This window comes from Panthera leo, chromosome E2 (assembly GCF_018350215.1).
Source record: "Panthera leo isolate Ple1 chromosome E2, P.leo_Ple1_pat1.1, whole genome shotgun sequence".
Taxonomy (NCBI): Eukaryota; Metazoa; Chordata; class Mammalia; order Carnivora; family Felidae; genus Panthera; species Panthera leo.
In genome coordinates this window covers 33,811,395-33,828,327 of record NC_056693.1, presented here as the reverse complement: position 1 = coordinate 33,828,327, position 16,933 = coordinate 33,811,395, and the positions used below count along the sequence as shown (strand labels likewise).

Genomic DNA, 16,933 nt, shown 5'->3' with positions numbered 1-16,933 from the left:
CTTAAGAACTCAGGGAAGAGACTACCACGAAGACACATAAGTAGCAAATTATTTCTCTTTACAACAAGATCCAAATGCCTCAGAGGACCAGCTTCCCAGGGTTGGAATGCTCCCTCCATTTTGCCATGAGGAGCGGAAAGAATCACCAAGGCAAAGGACTGATGGGGATTGGGTGACGGTACAGGCTCTATCCCTCCACCAAGGACATGGGTGTTGGGGCATCATGCCATTTCCCAGCTGCCTGCAGCCTCTACATTTGCACAGGAGAGAAATTTAGAAACAAACAATTTAAAAATAAAGGTCAAGGAGAGGATTCTGGAAGATGGCAGAGTGGGAAGCACCAGGACTCTCTCTCCCCACCTAGACAACACTTACACGGGCACAATCTGTCTGATGGAATTGTTGGGGAGCTCTGAAGTCTTTGAAGAAGACTTTCCGCTTCCAGGGGAAGGCCTGGGTGGCAAATTGTGGTTAATTTTGGTCAATTCCAGCTCTAAGCACAGTAGCGGCTCTCCATACCCCAAACCTTGTCTCATGTCAGACAGCTGTGCATATGTTCCTGAAGCAGCCTGCACACAGCCTGGAAGAATCAGGGTGAGTAAAAAGGACCTTGTCCTCCAAATATTGGAGATTTGTGCTCTGATTGCTGATTATTGCTTCTGATCACAGGTGCAGAAAAAAAAAAAGGCAGGTAGTCATTGTTGTTGTACCTCCCCTCATTGTTGCAAAATCCTCTCCCTCCAGTTAAACTGTTAGGAGATTTAAAGGGCTAGACCCCTTTGATCCCACCATTATTTTTCCCTTCTCCCCTTTCTGGAGCTAGACATTAAAGACTAGGACACAGAATCTGTACATAAGGAGAAAATTAGAAAGTGACCACATATGCCCAAGGAAACCTCAGCAAAAACACAGGAAGACATTAGATTTACACCTCAGACTGCTCGTCAGCACAAAGACAACACACACACACACACACACACACACACACACAAATGATAACCAAAAACAGTAACAAAAATCCCAGAAAACTCTGGGGAAAGGAGAGAATCTGATTTCCAGAGACACCACATTATTATACTCAAATGTCCAGTGTTCAACCAAAAAAATCACAAACCATACGAAGAAACGGGAAAGTATGACTCATTCAAGGGGGAAAAAAAACACCAACAGACTCTCCCTGAGAAAGACTTCATGGCAGATATCTCAGACAATGATTTTAAAACAACTGTCTTAAAGGGAGCCTGGCTGGCTCAGTCAGTGGAACATGCAACTCGATCTTGGGGTTGTTGGTTCCGGCCTCACACCGGGTGGGGAGATTGCTTAAAAATAAAATCTTTAAAAAACTGTCTTAAATGCTCAAAGAACTAAAGAAATAGGTGCAGAAATTCAAGAAAGCGATATGTGAACAAAATGAAAAAAAAATCAATAAAGAGATAAAAAGAAACCAAAAAGAAATTCTGAAACTGACAAGTACAATTAGTGAAATGGAAAATTCACTAGAGGGATTCAAAGGCAGATCTGAACAGGCAGAAGAATCAGTAAACTTAAAGACAGGGCAATGGAAATTATCAAAGCTGATGAACATAAAGAAAAAAGATTGAAAAAAAGCAAACAGAGCCTAAGGGACCTGCACATCATTAAGTGGACCAGCATGCACACTGCGGGAGTCCCAGAGGTGAAGAGGGGGAAAAAAAGAGGGGCAGAGAGAATATTTGAAGAAATAATGGCGGAACACTTCCCTAATTGGATGAGAGGCGTGAATATAAACATTCAAGAAGTGCAACAAACTCCAAGTAAGGTGAACTCAAAGGAATCCAACCAAGACACATGATAATCATATTTTCAAAAGCCAAAACCCAAAGTGGATCTTGAAAGCTGCAAGAAAGAAGCAAACCATCACATACAAGGGATTCTCAATAATATTATGTGTAGATTTCTCATCAGAAACTTGGGAGTCTAGAAGACAGTGGGCAGATATATTCAAAGTGATACAAGGAAAAAAAAAAACCCTATTAACGAAAAACCCTGCATCTGGCAAAACTGTCCTTTGGAAGTGAGGGAGAAATCATGACATTCCCAGATAAACAAAAGTTGAGGGCATTTATGACCACTAGACCTGCCTTACGAGAAATGCTCAAGGAAGTCCTGCAGATGCTACACATTATTCTGAAGCTGTATGGAGAAACAAAGGTAAATACATAGGCAATTATAAAATCTAGTATTGTAATGATGGTTTGTAATTGTACTTTTTGCTTTCTACAGGATTTAAGAGTCTAGTATATTTAAAGAAAAACAATTATTGGTGTAAAAGCTAGTATCATTGTAACTTTGGTTGGAAACTCTAAATCTTGTTTTCTACATAATTTAGGAAATGAATATATTTAAAGGAATTAGTAGTTTATGTTTTGGGGTACACAATGTATAAGGTTGTAATTTTGTGACATCAACAACCAAAAGGAGTAGGGACAGAGCTGTAAAGAAGCAGAGTTTCTGTATGCTACTGAAGTTAAGCTACTATAAAATCAAATTAGAATGTTGTAACTTCAGGATGTTAAATGTCATTCTCATGGCAACCACAAAGAATAAAGCTATAGAATATAGACAAAAGGAAATTGAGAAAAAATTTAAACATTTCACTACAAAATATTAACTAAACACAAAAGAAGACAATGCAAGAAGTGAGGGACAAAAAAGCTGTAGAGCATATTAAGAACAAATAGTACAATGACAGAAATAAGTCCCTCTTTGTCAGTAATCATGTTAAATGTAAATGGATTAACTCTCTAAACAAAACACAGAGATTGGCAGAATGGATAAAAACACATGATTCAATTATATGCTGCCTACAAGAGACTTACTTGAGATACAAAGACAAAAACAGATTGAAAGTAAAAAAATGGAAAAAGATATTCTATGCAAATAATAACCAAAAGAGAGTAGGAATGGCGATATTAATATCACAGAAAATAGACTTTAAAACAAAAACGGTTATAAGGGACAAAGAAGGACATTATATAATAATAAAAGCTTCAACGCAGCCAGGAGATGTAACAATTGTAAACATTACATGCCTAACGACAGACCACCAAAATGGAGAAATAGACAGTTTTACGGTAATATTTGGAGATGGTAATGCCCAACTCACAATAATGGACAGAACAACCAGAAGAAGAGACATAAGGAAATAGAGGACTTAAGCATACAATCAACCAACTAGACAGACATATATAGGACACTCAACCCAACAACAGCATACACATTCTTCTCAAGTGCACAAGCAACATTTCCCAGGATAGACCATATTTTAGGCCACACATTAAGTCTCAGTAGATTTTATTTTTAAAGTTTATTTATTTTGAGAGAGAGTGTGTGGGTGTGTGAGCAGGAGAGGGGTAGAGGGAGTGTGTGTGTGTGTGTGTGTGTGTGTGTGTGTGTGTGCACGTGTGTGTATGAGAGAGAGAGAATCCCAAGTAGGCTCCGAGCTGTCAGAGTGGAGCCCAAGATGGGGCTTGATCTCATGAATCATGAGATCAGGACCTGAGCTGAAACCAAGGGCCAGACACTTAAACAGACTGAGCTACCTAGGCGCCCCAAGTCTTGATAGATTTTAAAAGATAGATATCACACAAAGTATCTTCTCTGACCATGAGATGAAGAGAAATCAATAACAAAGAAAATTGGAAAATTCACAAAATTGTCAAAATTAAACCACACACTTTTTTAAGTGTATTTACTATAAGAGAGAGCGAGAACGGGAGGAGGGAGGAGGGGATGAGGGGTTGAGAGAGACGGAGAGAGAGAATCCCAAGCAGGCTCCACACTTGGATGCTCAACCAACTGAACCACTGAGACTCCCCTAAACCACACACTTAACCAATAGAGCAAATAGGAAATCACAAAAGAGATTAGAAAATACTTAGAAATAAATGAAATAAAAACATAACATACCAAAATGTGTGGGATCCAGTGAAGGCAGTGTTAAATAAATGCTTAGATTAAAATACAAGAAAGGTCTCATATCAACAGATTAACTTTATAATTTGAGGAACTAGAAAAAGAACAAACTGAAACCAAAACCAGCAGAGAAGGGGAAATAATAAATATTAGAGCAGAAGTATTGGAAATAGAGAACAGAAAAACAATAGAGAAAAATCAATGAAACCAAAGTCGGCTCTTAAAAAAGATCAACAACACTGACAAACTTTTAGAAAGATAAAGAAAAAAAGAGAGAAGATTCAATTTACTAAAATCATAATTGAAAGTGGTAGCATTACTACCAATTCTACAGAAGAAATAAGGATTATAAGAGAGTACTATGAACAGTTATATTTCAACAAATTGGGAAACCTAGATAAAATGGAGAAATTTCTAGAAACACACAACCTACCAAGACTAACTCATGAATAATAGAAAATCTGAATAGACCTGTAATCTCCTAATAAGGAGATTAAATCAGAAATCCAAAGTCTCCCAACAAAGAAAAGCCCTGGACCTGATGGTTTCACTGGTGAATTCTATCACACCTTTAAAGAACTAATACCAATTCTTCTCAAACTTTTCCAAAAATTGCAGAGGGGGATGCACTTCCTAACATACTTATGAGGTCAGCATAACCCTGATACCAAAGCCAGGATACAGACACTATAAGAAATCTACAGACTAATATTCCTTATAAACATTAATGTGAAAATACTCAAAATAATAGCAAGACAAATGCGAAGCCTATTAAAAGGATTATACACCATGACCAAGTGGGATTCATTCCTGGAATGCAAGGATGATTTACCACATGAAAATTGATCAATGGAATACACCACATCAACAAAAGGAAGAAAAAAACCCCACATAATCATCTCGATCGATGCAGAAATGCATTTGACAAAATTCAACATGGTTTCATTATTTTTTTTAAAACTCAACAAACTAAGGGGGTACCTGGGTGGCTCAGTCGGTTGAGCATCCAGCTTTGGCTCAGGTCATGATCTCGTAATCTGTGGGTTCAAGCCCCACATTGGGCTCTGTGCTAACAGCTCAGAGCCTGGAACCTGTTTCGGATTCTGTGTCTCCCTCTCTGCTCCTCTCCTCCCCTCCCCCGCCTCAAAAATAAATAAATACTAAAAAATTTTAAAACTCAAAAAATAATAAAAAGCATAATAAAAGCCATAATAAAAGCCATAATACAAATAAAATAATAATAATAATAATAATAATAAAAGCCATGAATGAAAAACTTCACATAATAAAATCCATGAATGAAAAACTCACAGGAAACATTATATTCAGTGGTGGAAGATTAAAAGCTTTTCCTCTAAAATAAGGAACAGACAAGGGTGTCTGTTTTCCCCACTTCTATTCAATATAGTAGTGGAATTTTTAGCCAGTGAAATTAAGTAAGAAAAAGAAACAAAATGCATCTAAATCAGAAAGGAAGAAGTGAAATTATCTGTTTGCAGATGATATACAATATTCTTGCATGTAGAAAATCCTAGACTGCACAGAAAAACCATTAGAACTAATGCATGAATTTGGCAAAGTCACAGGATATAAAGTCAACACACAAAAGTCAGTTGCATTTCTAGTCACAAACGATGTAGAATCTGAAAAGGAAATTACAAAAATGATTCCATGTACAATTGCATCAAAAATAATAAAATACTTAAAAATTAACATACGAGGTGAAAACCATGTACAATGAAAACTACAAAACATTACCAAAAGAAATTAGAAGCATAAATGAATGGAAACACATTGTAGGTTCACGGAATGGAAGACTTCATAACGTTAAAATGTCAATATTATCCAAAGCAATCTACAGATTCAAGAAAATTCCCACCAGAACCCCAATGATGTGATTTGCAGAAACAGAAAAACCCATCTTAAAATGGAATCTCATATGGAATCTCAAGGGACCCCAAATAGCCAAAATAAAAAAAAATCCTGAAAAAGAAGGTCTCATAATTTCTGATTTCAAAACTTACTACAAACTAAATCAAAACAATGTGGTATTGACATAAAAATAGACATATAATTGACTCTTGAATAAGATGGGTTTGAACTGCATGGGTCCATTTCTACAAGAATTTTTTTTGATAAATACAAAATTTATCAATTTACAGTACAGTACAGTACCGTAAATATATTTTCTCTTCCTCGTGATTTTCTTAACATTTGTTTTCTCTAGCTTACTTTATCATACGAATATAGTATAGAATACATATAACATACAAAATATGTGTTAATCGACTGCTTATGCTATTGGTAAAGCTTCTGGTCAACAGTTTGCCATCAGTAGGTGGGGAGTCAAAAAGTTATACACGGATTTTTGACTGCCCAGAGGTCAGCACCCCTAACCCCCACATTGTTCAAGGGTTAACTGTATAGACTAATGGAATAGAATAGAAGGCCCAGAAATAAACGTTGGCATATATGGCCAAATGAGTTTTTACAAAGGTGTCAGGTCCATTCAATGGGGAAAGGGAAGTCTTCAAAAAATGGTGCTGGGGAAACTGGACATCTACACGCAAAAGGATGAAATTGGACCCTTACTTTATGCCACATACAAAATTAACTCAAAATGGGTCAAGGGCCTAACTACAAGACTCAAAACAGTAAGACTCTTAGAAGAAAACATAGGACTAAAGCTGAACCACCATGGATTTGGCAATGATTTCTTGGATATGATCCCAAAGGCACAGGTAACCAAATATATATCTTAGACTTCACAAAATTTTACTTTTGGACTTCATGAAAATTTTAAAACTTCCGTGCATCAAAAGACACTAGCCCCAGAGTAAAAAGGCAACCCACAGAATGGGAGAAACTATTTGAAAAACATATATTTGATAAGGGATTTATCATCAGAATATATACAGAATGCCTAAAATTCAATAACAAAACTAAATGCCTGGAATTGAACAACAAAAACAATTCAAAATTGGGCAAAGGACTTGAAGAGATGTTTCTCCAAAAAAGGCCTATGAATGGCCAGTAAGTGCCATTGATGGCTACTATCAAAAAAAAAAAAACAAAAAACACAAAACACAAAACTGAAAACAACACGTGCTGGCGAAGACGTAGAGAAATTGGAATGCCTGAGCACTGCTACAGCCGCTGTGGAAAACAGGATGGTGATTCCCCCAAAAAACTAAGAACAGAATTACCATATGACCCAGCAATTCTGCTTCTGAGCATACACCCAAAAGAACTGAATGCAGAGTCTCAAAGAGATATTTGTACACCCATGATCACAGCAGCATTATCTGCAACAGCTAAAACGTGGAAGCAACCCGAGTGTCCATCAATGGAGGAACGGACAAGCCAAATGTGGCATATTCGTACAGAGGAATACTATTCAGCTTTAAAAACGAAGGAAATCCTGCAATATACAATATGGCTAACCCTTGAGGATATTATTCTAGGTGAAATAAGCCAGTCACAAAAAGACAAATACTGTATGACTGCACTTATATGAGGTACATCGAGTATCAAATCCCTAGAGACAGAAGGTAGAGCGGTGACGCTGGGGACTGGGGAGGGGTTGCTGGAGAGTTACTGGGCAATGGGCATAGAGTTTTGGTTTTACAAAATGAAGAGTTCTGGGGGTGGATGGGGGTGATGGCTGCACAACAGTGTGAATAGACATTAACACCACTGAATATTTTAAGTGGTTAAAATTGTTAAGATGGCAAATTTTATGTTATGTGTATTTTAACTTCATAAAGTCCATATATTCCTTTAGAAGTCCACCCTGAGGGGCATCTGGGTGGCTCAGTCAGTTAAGCAGCAGACTCTTGATTTCTGCTCAGGTCATGATCTCGCAGTTCATGGGGTCGAAACCCCACATCAGGCTCCACGCTGACAGTGCTCAGAGCCTGCTTCTGATTTTCTCTCTTCCTTTCTCTCTCTCTCTCTCTCTGCCCCTCCCCCCCCCAGAGCACTTGCTCTCTCTCCAAATAAATAAGTAAACTTAAAAAAAAAAAAGTCCACGTTGAGAACATAGCCTAAGGAAATAATCCAGAATGTGAAAAGCTCTAGCTGCCAGGATGGTCATCACAGCGCTGGATGTCAGACACCTTTCCGGATACAGATGCACTGGCTCAGACACCAAGCCACCTGGAATACTGTGGCCCTGAGAAGATTAGGGTCTGTCCAGGTCTCCCCGCAGGGGAGGGGATGGGAGGCTGTAGTCATGAGGTCGCCTCCAGGGCAGGTCCAGACTTTTGTTAAATTACACGCAAAAAATTCACTCACAAGAAGCACTGTGAGCACAGAGGACTTTAAACTCCTCTTTCTCCTCCCCTCCCTTTCCTCCCTCCCCTCTTCCTCCTCCTTTCTGCTTTTTGCTACAGCTTCTGCCTGGTTCCCTCTTCCTCCAGACACCATAATGGTTCATGGCTCCCTGCCTCACTCCCCCCAGTTGTCCCAGGTGCCCCTCATGAGAAGGCCACGCCTGGCGTCTCCACACACAACCTTTCCTGCGCCCTCCGCCTACCCCCTCGCCTACCTAGTCTTTCTTTACCACGGTCACCGCCTCTCCACAACCGCACATCTCCGTGCAATTGTTCGTTGCCTTTTTTCTGTTGGCACATCAGTGAGACTTTGTCGTGTTGTCGGCTGTAACCGAGTGCCCAGCACAGGACCTGACATGTTACAGAAACTTGTGCCGAGCGGGCAATTGATCGCTGGGTAGAGCCAGGTGGGAATCTGTGCTGGCGGTACCCCCCTTACGTGGAGAAGGGGGCATCACCCCACCAAAAATGCCCTCTGGCCATCCTACCCCCAAGAAGTTTCTGGGGGGTCTCCTCCCTGGGTGGCCCAGCCTCTCTCCCTCTCCTCCCTTCTCTTAGGAGCAAATACAGTACCCACCCCTAGTACCCCCACCCCACTCACATGTTCCATGCAGAGTCTGTCCCATCCCCCACACCCTGGTCCTTGATGACCACTTTGTACCCAGGCCCCACTCTCTCCAATCCTGTCAAGGTATTTTCCCCAAAATACTTCCCTTCCTGAGAGGAATCTGGGGCGGGGGCGGGAGGGGGGCTGTGGAAAGAATTAAAATGTCACATTTTTGGGGGCGCCTGGGTGGCTCAGTCGGTTGAGCGTCCGACTTCGGCTCAGATCATGATCTCACGGTTCGTGAGTTTGAGCCCCGTGTCGGGCTCTGGGCTGACAGCTCAGGGCCTCGAGCCTGCTTCAAATTCTGTGTCTCCCTCTCTCTCTGCTCCTCCCCTGCTCATGCTCTGTCTCTCTCTCTCTCCTTCAAAAATAAATTTAAAAACATTAAAAAAAATTTAAAATGTCACATTTTGTCTTTCATATAAAAGAAAGGAAACAGTCCACATGTAGTAGAAGAAAACAAGACCAATGCTTGTAGTAGAAGAAAACAAGACCAAGACTTAAAAAAGTGGATATGGTTCCGCCATTCTATGGACAATTATGTGGCCACTTAAAGTTCCAGTATGTTCATATTACAGACAACGAGCCAATTTCCTTAATATGTACAGTGGTTTTATTTACAGCTAAGTAGGAAAAAGACCAACAACCCAGTGGAAAGTGGACAAAGGGTACGAAGAGGCAGATGATGGAAAAAGAACTACAAATGACACTTAAATATTTGAAAAGATAAGAGAAACTGGGGGAAAGACACCATTATTCATCTCGCAGGTCTGCAAATATGGAAAAGTTTGATAACACGTGTGTTTGGGGGGCGGGGTGTGGGAAGCAGGTCCCCTCACGCATAGCTGCTGGGAGTGAACATTAGTCCAACACGTAAGGAGGGTAATTTGCCATATTCATTAAAGCTCAAACTGCATATTCCCTTTGGCCTTGCAAATGTTGCATATGTGAGAATACGCACACATGATGACTGAGCAGAGATATTCACTACAGCACTGTTAGGGACAGCAAGGGACAGGAAACACCCTAGATGCCCAATAACGGTTAGATTAATTGTGGAACAACCATAACAGAGAAATACTATTTAGCCGCTAAGAAGAAAAAAGCAGATATTTTTGTTTTGTGGTGATGTGGGAAGATTTCCAAATTACATTACATTTTTAAAAAGATAAAGGGGCACCTGGGGGGTTCAGTCGGTTGAGCATCCGACTTCGGCCCAGGTCATGATCTCACAGTCTGAGTTTGAGCCCTGCATTGGGGTCACTGCCGTCAGCACAGAACCTGCTTTGGATCCTCTGTCCCCTCTCTCTCTGCCCTTTCCCTGCTTGTGCTCTCTCTCAAAAGTAAATAAAACATTTTTTAAAACCCCCCCAAAACAAAAAAGATAAAAAATACTATCTAGAGCATACCACTATTCGTGAGAAGGGGGAGAAAATACATATATTTGTATATATACAATATATGTGTGTGTGTGTGTGTGTATACACACACACACACACACATATATATATACACATTTATACACACACACACACATATATATATATTTGTAAAGGCCCACTTGAAGTATCTTTGGAAGGAGACGTAAGAACCTAATAACATTGGTTGCCTTCAGGAAAGTAACCAGGTGGCTGGGAGAAAGAGGAGGGAGGGAGAGTTACTTTCCATTATATACCTATTTGTAGGTTTTATATTATTTTACTATATGAATGTATTAGCTACTAAAAAATGAAATAATTTAAAAAATGAGATAGGATGTACTTTTCCTGTAACATATAATTCCATTGTAGTTTAAAAGGTATAATTCCAGGGGCACTTGGATGGCTCACTTGGTTGAGCATTTGACTCTTGATTTCAGCTCAGGTCATGATCCCAGGGTCATGAGATAGAGCCCTGCATCAGGCTCTGTGCTGGGCATGGAACCTGTTAAGATTCTCCTCTCTCTCTCTCTTTCTCTCTTTCTCTCTCCTCCTCTGTCCCTCTCCCCCACTCATGCTTTTTCTCACTCTTTCTCATAAAAACATTTAAAAAGTATATGTATATTTTTACCTATGAGTCTATTTAAAAATATGAATATACACACATAGAAAAAAGACTGGAAGTAACCAAAGGGAAAACAGAGACGATCTGAGGTCAAGCCAATGTTCTCTCAAGGCTCTTTGAAGTTCTCCTTTGCCAAACATCAGAGCATCTCAGCGAGAAGGGCTGTACAAAACCTTTCTGGGGAAGACTCCTGAGTCTGAGAATTTACCAGAAGACTCTGGAGTGACCCAAAGGATGGAGCAGGAGTCCCATCACAGAGAGTCAGGCTGGAAGCAGAATAAATGAGTGAACTCACATTTCCCCAGGCCTCTCATCCCCCTATCCCAGGAAAATGACTGGTTTCATGCCTTGGTCCACTAGGAGAAAGGATGTCCACAGAGCGGAAGAAGAGTCTGGGGTCAGAGATAGCCAGAACTAAGATCATACCTACCTCCACCCTCCAGATTCACAGAGAGCTAAAGACCACTTAGGGCTTCCCAAAGGAACAGAAGGGGGGTCCGTGCCAACTTCACCCAGCTCTAAAGGACCCAAGTACCCCAGACAGCATGCAGGTTACACAAGGATGCCTGTTTTACAGGTAACAAGTCCCACATATAACCAAGCGCTTGTCTGCCTCACCGCTTTTGCAATGGTTTTAAGTACAGTGTGTGGGAGAGACATGTTCTCCAGGGTGACCAGAGGGACCCAAAATCTTCCCTTCTCTAGAAATCCTACACCCACAGCCAAAGTGATCAATTTTTCAATTCTTTGTTTCTTCGCAAATCATCTGGGCCTTTTCCTTGCAGACTAGATTTCAGCCAAGGTAGACCTGTGGGCTACCAGCAACACAAACATAGACCTGGCAAAGGACGCCAGTAGTTTGTGTCCTTAGAACACCTACAACAAGTTTTTACGGGGCGCCTGGGTGGCTCGGTTGGTTGAGTGTCTGACCTTGGCTCAGGTGGTGATCGTGCGGTTCATGAAGTTGAGCCCCACATCGGGCTCTCTGCGGTCAGCGCAGCCTGCTTCAGACCTCTGCCCCCACCTGCCTCTTCCCCACCTGCACCCTCTCTCTCAAAAATAAGTAACATTTTAAAAAAAAGTCTTTACAAAGTATTGGCACTTTTATCAATTTGCTTAACCCTCAGTCGACTCTGTGTGGAAGGCAGAAGAGAGGTTTGGGGATGGTGAATTTGCTTCCTAGCTGGGCTAGACTTGTAACAAAGTATCCTCCAGGGGAAGAGCCTTCCTTGCCTTTTCTGGCTTCTGAAGGTGGCTGGCAATCCTTGGGGCTCCTTGCCTTATAGATACATCATTCTGACTTCTACGTCTGTTGTCACATGGCTGTCACCTCACTGTGTGCTGACCTCTTCTCTTATAGGGACACCAGTCATAGCGAATTAAGGGCCCACTTACTCTGGTATGACCTCATCTAACCAATGGCATCTGCTACGACCTTATCTCTAAATAAAGTCACATTCAGAAATACTGGGCGGGGGGGGGGGGGCGGTTAGGACTTCAACATATCTTTTTCAGGGACACAACTCAATCCATAACAGACAGGAATAAACATACTAAGGAGTTCTGTGGAATTTTCCTCAGCAGGGCGGTGTAGGTGCAGAGACTACTTGGCCTGCCAAACATCCAGTCACCTCTGCAACTTTTTTTTTTTTTAATTGTGAAACACTTCCAGAGACTTTCTCCTCTGCTCGTCCACCTTCATCAAGGACCCATGGCACTCCGCATGCTTGTGTGGTGCTTTTGAGGTTTGACCACGCCCTGGGGCAGGTCTCATCTCATCTAACCATGAAGCACCCTCTGCAGGACACATTATCATCCCCATTTCACAGATAAGAAACTGAGCTTCTGAGAGATCTTAGTTCATGGTCACCCCGCAGATACAAGGTGCTGAGAGCCCTGGTCTGCCCGCCTACCCCGCCAGGTACCCAGCTGCGTGCCATGCTATGGAGACAAGGCAGGTGGCCACGATCAATGGCCAGTTGGCACTAGAGTTCAGCCATGTTTGAGGAAGGCATACTGGAGAGAGGCTTGGATGCACCCTAAAATAATCAGCTTTCCCTTCTGCTGTGTTCTCCAGTGGGGGACCCAGCCAAGTGCCTTTCTGGGCTCATTGCTTCTTAGAAGGAAAAGCAATTTGGAGGGATGAGGCTCTCGGTACAGGCCTGGGGTACATCCCACATCCCACCACCCCCAGGTTTGGGAGACTAGGAAGTGCTGATTTTCAAACTGTGTTTTTTTAATGTTTATTTATTTATTTTTGAGACAGAAAGAGAGAGAGAGCACGTGTGCAAGCTGGGGAGGGGGCAGACAGAGAGGGAGACACAGAATCCGAAGCAGGGTCCAGGCTCTGAGCTGTCAGCACAGAGCCTGACATGGGGCTCGAACTCACAAACCGTGAGATCAGGGCCTGAGCCGACTGAGCCACCCAGGTGTCCCTTCAAACTGTTTTTTGAGTCTCCAAACCCCCAATCTTTTAAAAAGGAAATGTAAGGATCCCCAACTTATAGGTAGGGATCTCTCCCATACCTCCCCAAACGGCCACCTCAGCAAACTCCATGTCCTGACTTCCTGAGTGAGAAAAATGTCTAAAAACCACATAAAGTGCAAAAAAGCAGATAACAAAATGTTCCTATGTCTTCACTTACTATGGGGTTAAAATGTTCATTAGAAATAGGCGGGAAATTTGACATGAAGAAATTACTGTTAAAATGCTTACAGTCTTCAGATGGTGTGGTTATTATTTTTAAGATTCCTTATCTTTTAGTACATTCTGAGATATTTCAGTTGAAATGCTGTGATGTCTGTTTGAAATTTGTTTCAAAATGAGGTGTGGTAGGGGCGCCTGAGTGGCTCTGCGGGTTGAGCAAGCCACTCTCGGTTTCCACTTCGGTCATAATGATCTCAGGGTTTCAGGCAGAGCCCCACGCTCAGCGGGGGGAGCTTGCTTGAGTCTCTCTCTCTCTCTCCCTCTCCCCCACCCCTTCTCCCTCACTCTCTCTTTCTCTCTAAACTAAAAAGATAAATGATGAGGTGTGGTAGAGACGAAAATGGGCTGCAGAAGGTTGGCGTGGTGGTTACATGAGGCTTCTCATCTGGCTCAACCCAACTGCGTTCCCTCTATTCTGTAAGTGTGGCATGGTAACAAAAAAGCATTTTTCGGCTAAAAAGACTGAATTGTGAGTAATGAGCAGCGTGGCTTCTGTAATTCTTCTTAAAAGAGATTATTATCGAAGTACAGTCGGCATACAATGTCATATTAGTTTCAGGTGTACGACCTGGATATTCCACCTTTCTGTACACCCGCAGCTGCCCTTTGTCACCATTACAATACACGTTACTTTTCATCTGCGTGAGTTATTTTGTAACTGAAAGTTTGTACCGCTTTCCTGTAAAACACCTCAGTGAAGTATGACTGACACAGAAAAAGCTGTGTGTATTTAATGTATACAACCTGATGAGGTTGCAAGAAAATACACACCTGTGAGATCATCACCACAATCCATGCCATAAACCCACCATCACCTCCAAAAGTTTCCTCTCGCCCTCTATTAATGTGTGTGTGTGTGTGTGTGTGTGTGTGTGTGTGTGTGTGTTTGTGTGTGTGTGTACTATAGGCTGTATGCTATGCTGTACAGAAGGTCTCTAGGACTTACTTATCTTGTGTATCCAAAGCAAACTTTTGGTACCTCTTAATTACCTTTATGTATTTCGTCCACCCCCCACCCATCTCCCACATCTTTAATTCTTTTTTTTTTTTAATTCTTTAAAAAGCAATTAAAAGTTAAAGTTCCAGGAGGTGATAGGGGCGTTGCGAGGGTGCTGAGAAAGGCGAGCGCAGCCGCGTCCCCTGGGGGCGGGGTGGGGGGACCCCGACCTGCCTTCCTCTGCGGCTCGCACCCAATGCCCCAAACTTCTCCGGGCGGCAGGCGGAGCGCCGCCCGGCCCCGGGCGCCCCATCTGTCCACCCGTCCGTCAGTCCTTCCACCCGGCCAGCCGGCGACCTTCGGGGTCTCCCGCCCAGCGCCCCGGGGCACCGCCACCTCCCCGCGCCGCCCACCCGGCCTGCGCCGCGGCCCCCGGGCGCGCTCGCTACTCACCGGCTGCGCTCCTTCCCCAGCGCGCTGCGCACGAAACTGAAAGCCAGCGCGGAGAGCTGCGGGGCAGTGCCGGGAGCCGGAGGCCGCTGCCGGGAAATCACGTGGACCCGAGGTGCGGAGACCACGCGCGCGCCGGCTGGGCGGGGGCGCACCGCCGTTCCTGCGCGCCGCCGGCGGGGCGGCGGGACCCGGGCACACCCCCGAGGGGCGCGGCGGGCGCTCGCCGCTTCCGTGGAGGCGAAACTGAGGCAGAGGCGCGCGCGCGCGCGAAGGGGTCAGAGCGCTGCAGGAGGACCCCGGGATGAGTTCGACTGTCCGCTCTCCTGGGACGCTGAGGAGGCGGGGACGGGGTGGGAAAGAGGAGATGGTGGCGGCGCGCGAGGAGATGGAGCCCACCCGGCCTGGCTCCTGTCCCTCCATGAAAGGAGGGAGAAGGGAATAACGGCGACAATTGGTCTTATGAACTGAGCCTTTGGCTTTCTGACACGGTGCCAAACACTATCTAGGAATTTCGCTAATCCTCAAAAGAACCCTAAAGCGCAGATGCGAGCGCGACCCCGTTTTACAGATGCGCAAACTGAGGTCGAGCGGAGAGAGGTGAAGGACTCTGCCCCCAGTGGCACAGGCAGAGACTGGAAGAGAAAGGAACCGGGAGCACTGGGCGGACAGAAAGATGAGCTGGCTCCCCCAGGAGGGGCTCAGCAGCAGTCCTGAACGGGGCGACGGCAGCGGGGAGAGCGGTCCGACTCCCCTTCCAAAGCTCCACTAACAACCTCCTGGCTTTTTGCACCCCTTCTGGGACAGGGAGCTCCCTTTCTCCTGCAGGGAATACATCCATCCCTGGGTTCCACCCACGCCAGGGTGACAGCCCTGCAGCCAAGCAGCCTTCCTCTCATCACTTTTGTCCCCCTGCCTCCCAGGCCACGTGTGTGAGGGTGTGAACATGGGGGTACGGCAAGGTGGTGGTCATGAGCACAGCCACATCAGTGCCAGGCACCCCTGGATTTATGCCCTTCTCTCCAACTACTGGCCAAATACCTTTACTCAGGGCTCAAGGACTGTGAAACCACCTTGACCCTGCGAGAAGGACTGCCTGACAGTCCCGAGGAGTGCTCCTGGTCAACTTAGTGAGCCTGACCCTTGCTTTGGGCCCCAAGATAAAGAGAAAGCAGCCCAAGAGAGCACTGGAGGGGACAGAGCAGGGGTCGGAAGGAACCTGACTCAGGAGATGGTGGCCTCCTGACAAATCTTCCCAAACCTGAAGGGGCATCCCCCTGCCAAGCGCCGTATCAGCCCTTGCCTCCTAGCCATCAAGATACAGGCCAGCCCCCTCCGGCACCCTCATGATGTGGACCCTGAGCTCATCTCTCTCCCTCTGCTCTTTGTTCTCTGTACTACGTCGGCCTCCATGAAGTTTCCTGAGTCTGTCATGATTCCTTCTTCCCCAGGGACTTTGCACATGCCAGCGTCTTGCTTTTTTTTCCCCCCATCCCATTCGGCCAACGTAGCAGGAGGGATTTTCTTCATGCATCTTTCCTGGAGCCTTAGTGCCTCCCAAGACCGGGATGATAGAAACCTTTCGTACTACAGCCTGAGGGTGGGAAGAGACCTCTGATCATAATAAGGTGGTCCAGCTGAAAATATGCTTATGAGAGATTTTTCTTCCATGTTAACATCTGATTTACTTTTTAGGGGCTCCGTCCTCCTCTCTTTTACCAGAAAGCAGACCTCTGTGAGGGTCCCTTGCCCCCCCTGCCATCTTCAGGATCTGAAGCCCCTTGTGCCCCCGTAGGTCCTGTCCAGCACTGGAACCACGTGGAACAGAGGAGTGACAACTCACGCGGGAAGCTGGTCAGGAGAGGAAACGGCACCTTTGATGGTGGGTGGGCAAAGAGGCC

General features: G+C 44.2%; 1 protein-coding gene across 12 annotated transcripts in view; it reads right to left on the bottom strand.

The window, feature by feature from the left end:
- NLRC5 (NLR family CARD domain containing 5) overlaps positions 1 to 15,130 on the bottom strand; it is an 86,678-nt gene extending 71,548 nt beyond the window's left edge. For 11 of the 12 annotated variants that reach the window (XM_042920237.1, XM_042920240.1, XM_042920248.1 and 8 more), the window contains exon 1: positions 15,036 to 15,130. The gene's annotated coding sequence lies outside the window, so the exon portion shown is untranslated. The remainder of the gene's footprint in view (positions 1 to 15,035) is intronic. The other variant, XM_042920238.1, reaches the window with a different exon arrangement.
- Between the last annotated feature and the right edge of the window lie 1,803 nt (positions 15,131 to 16,933).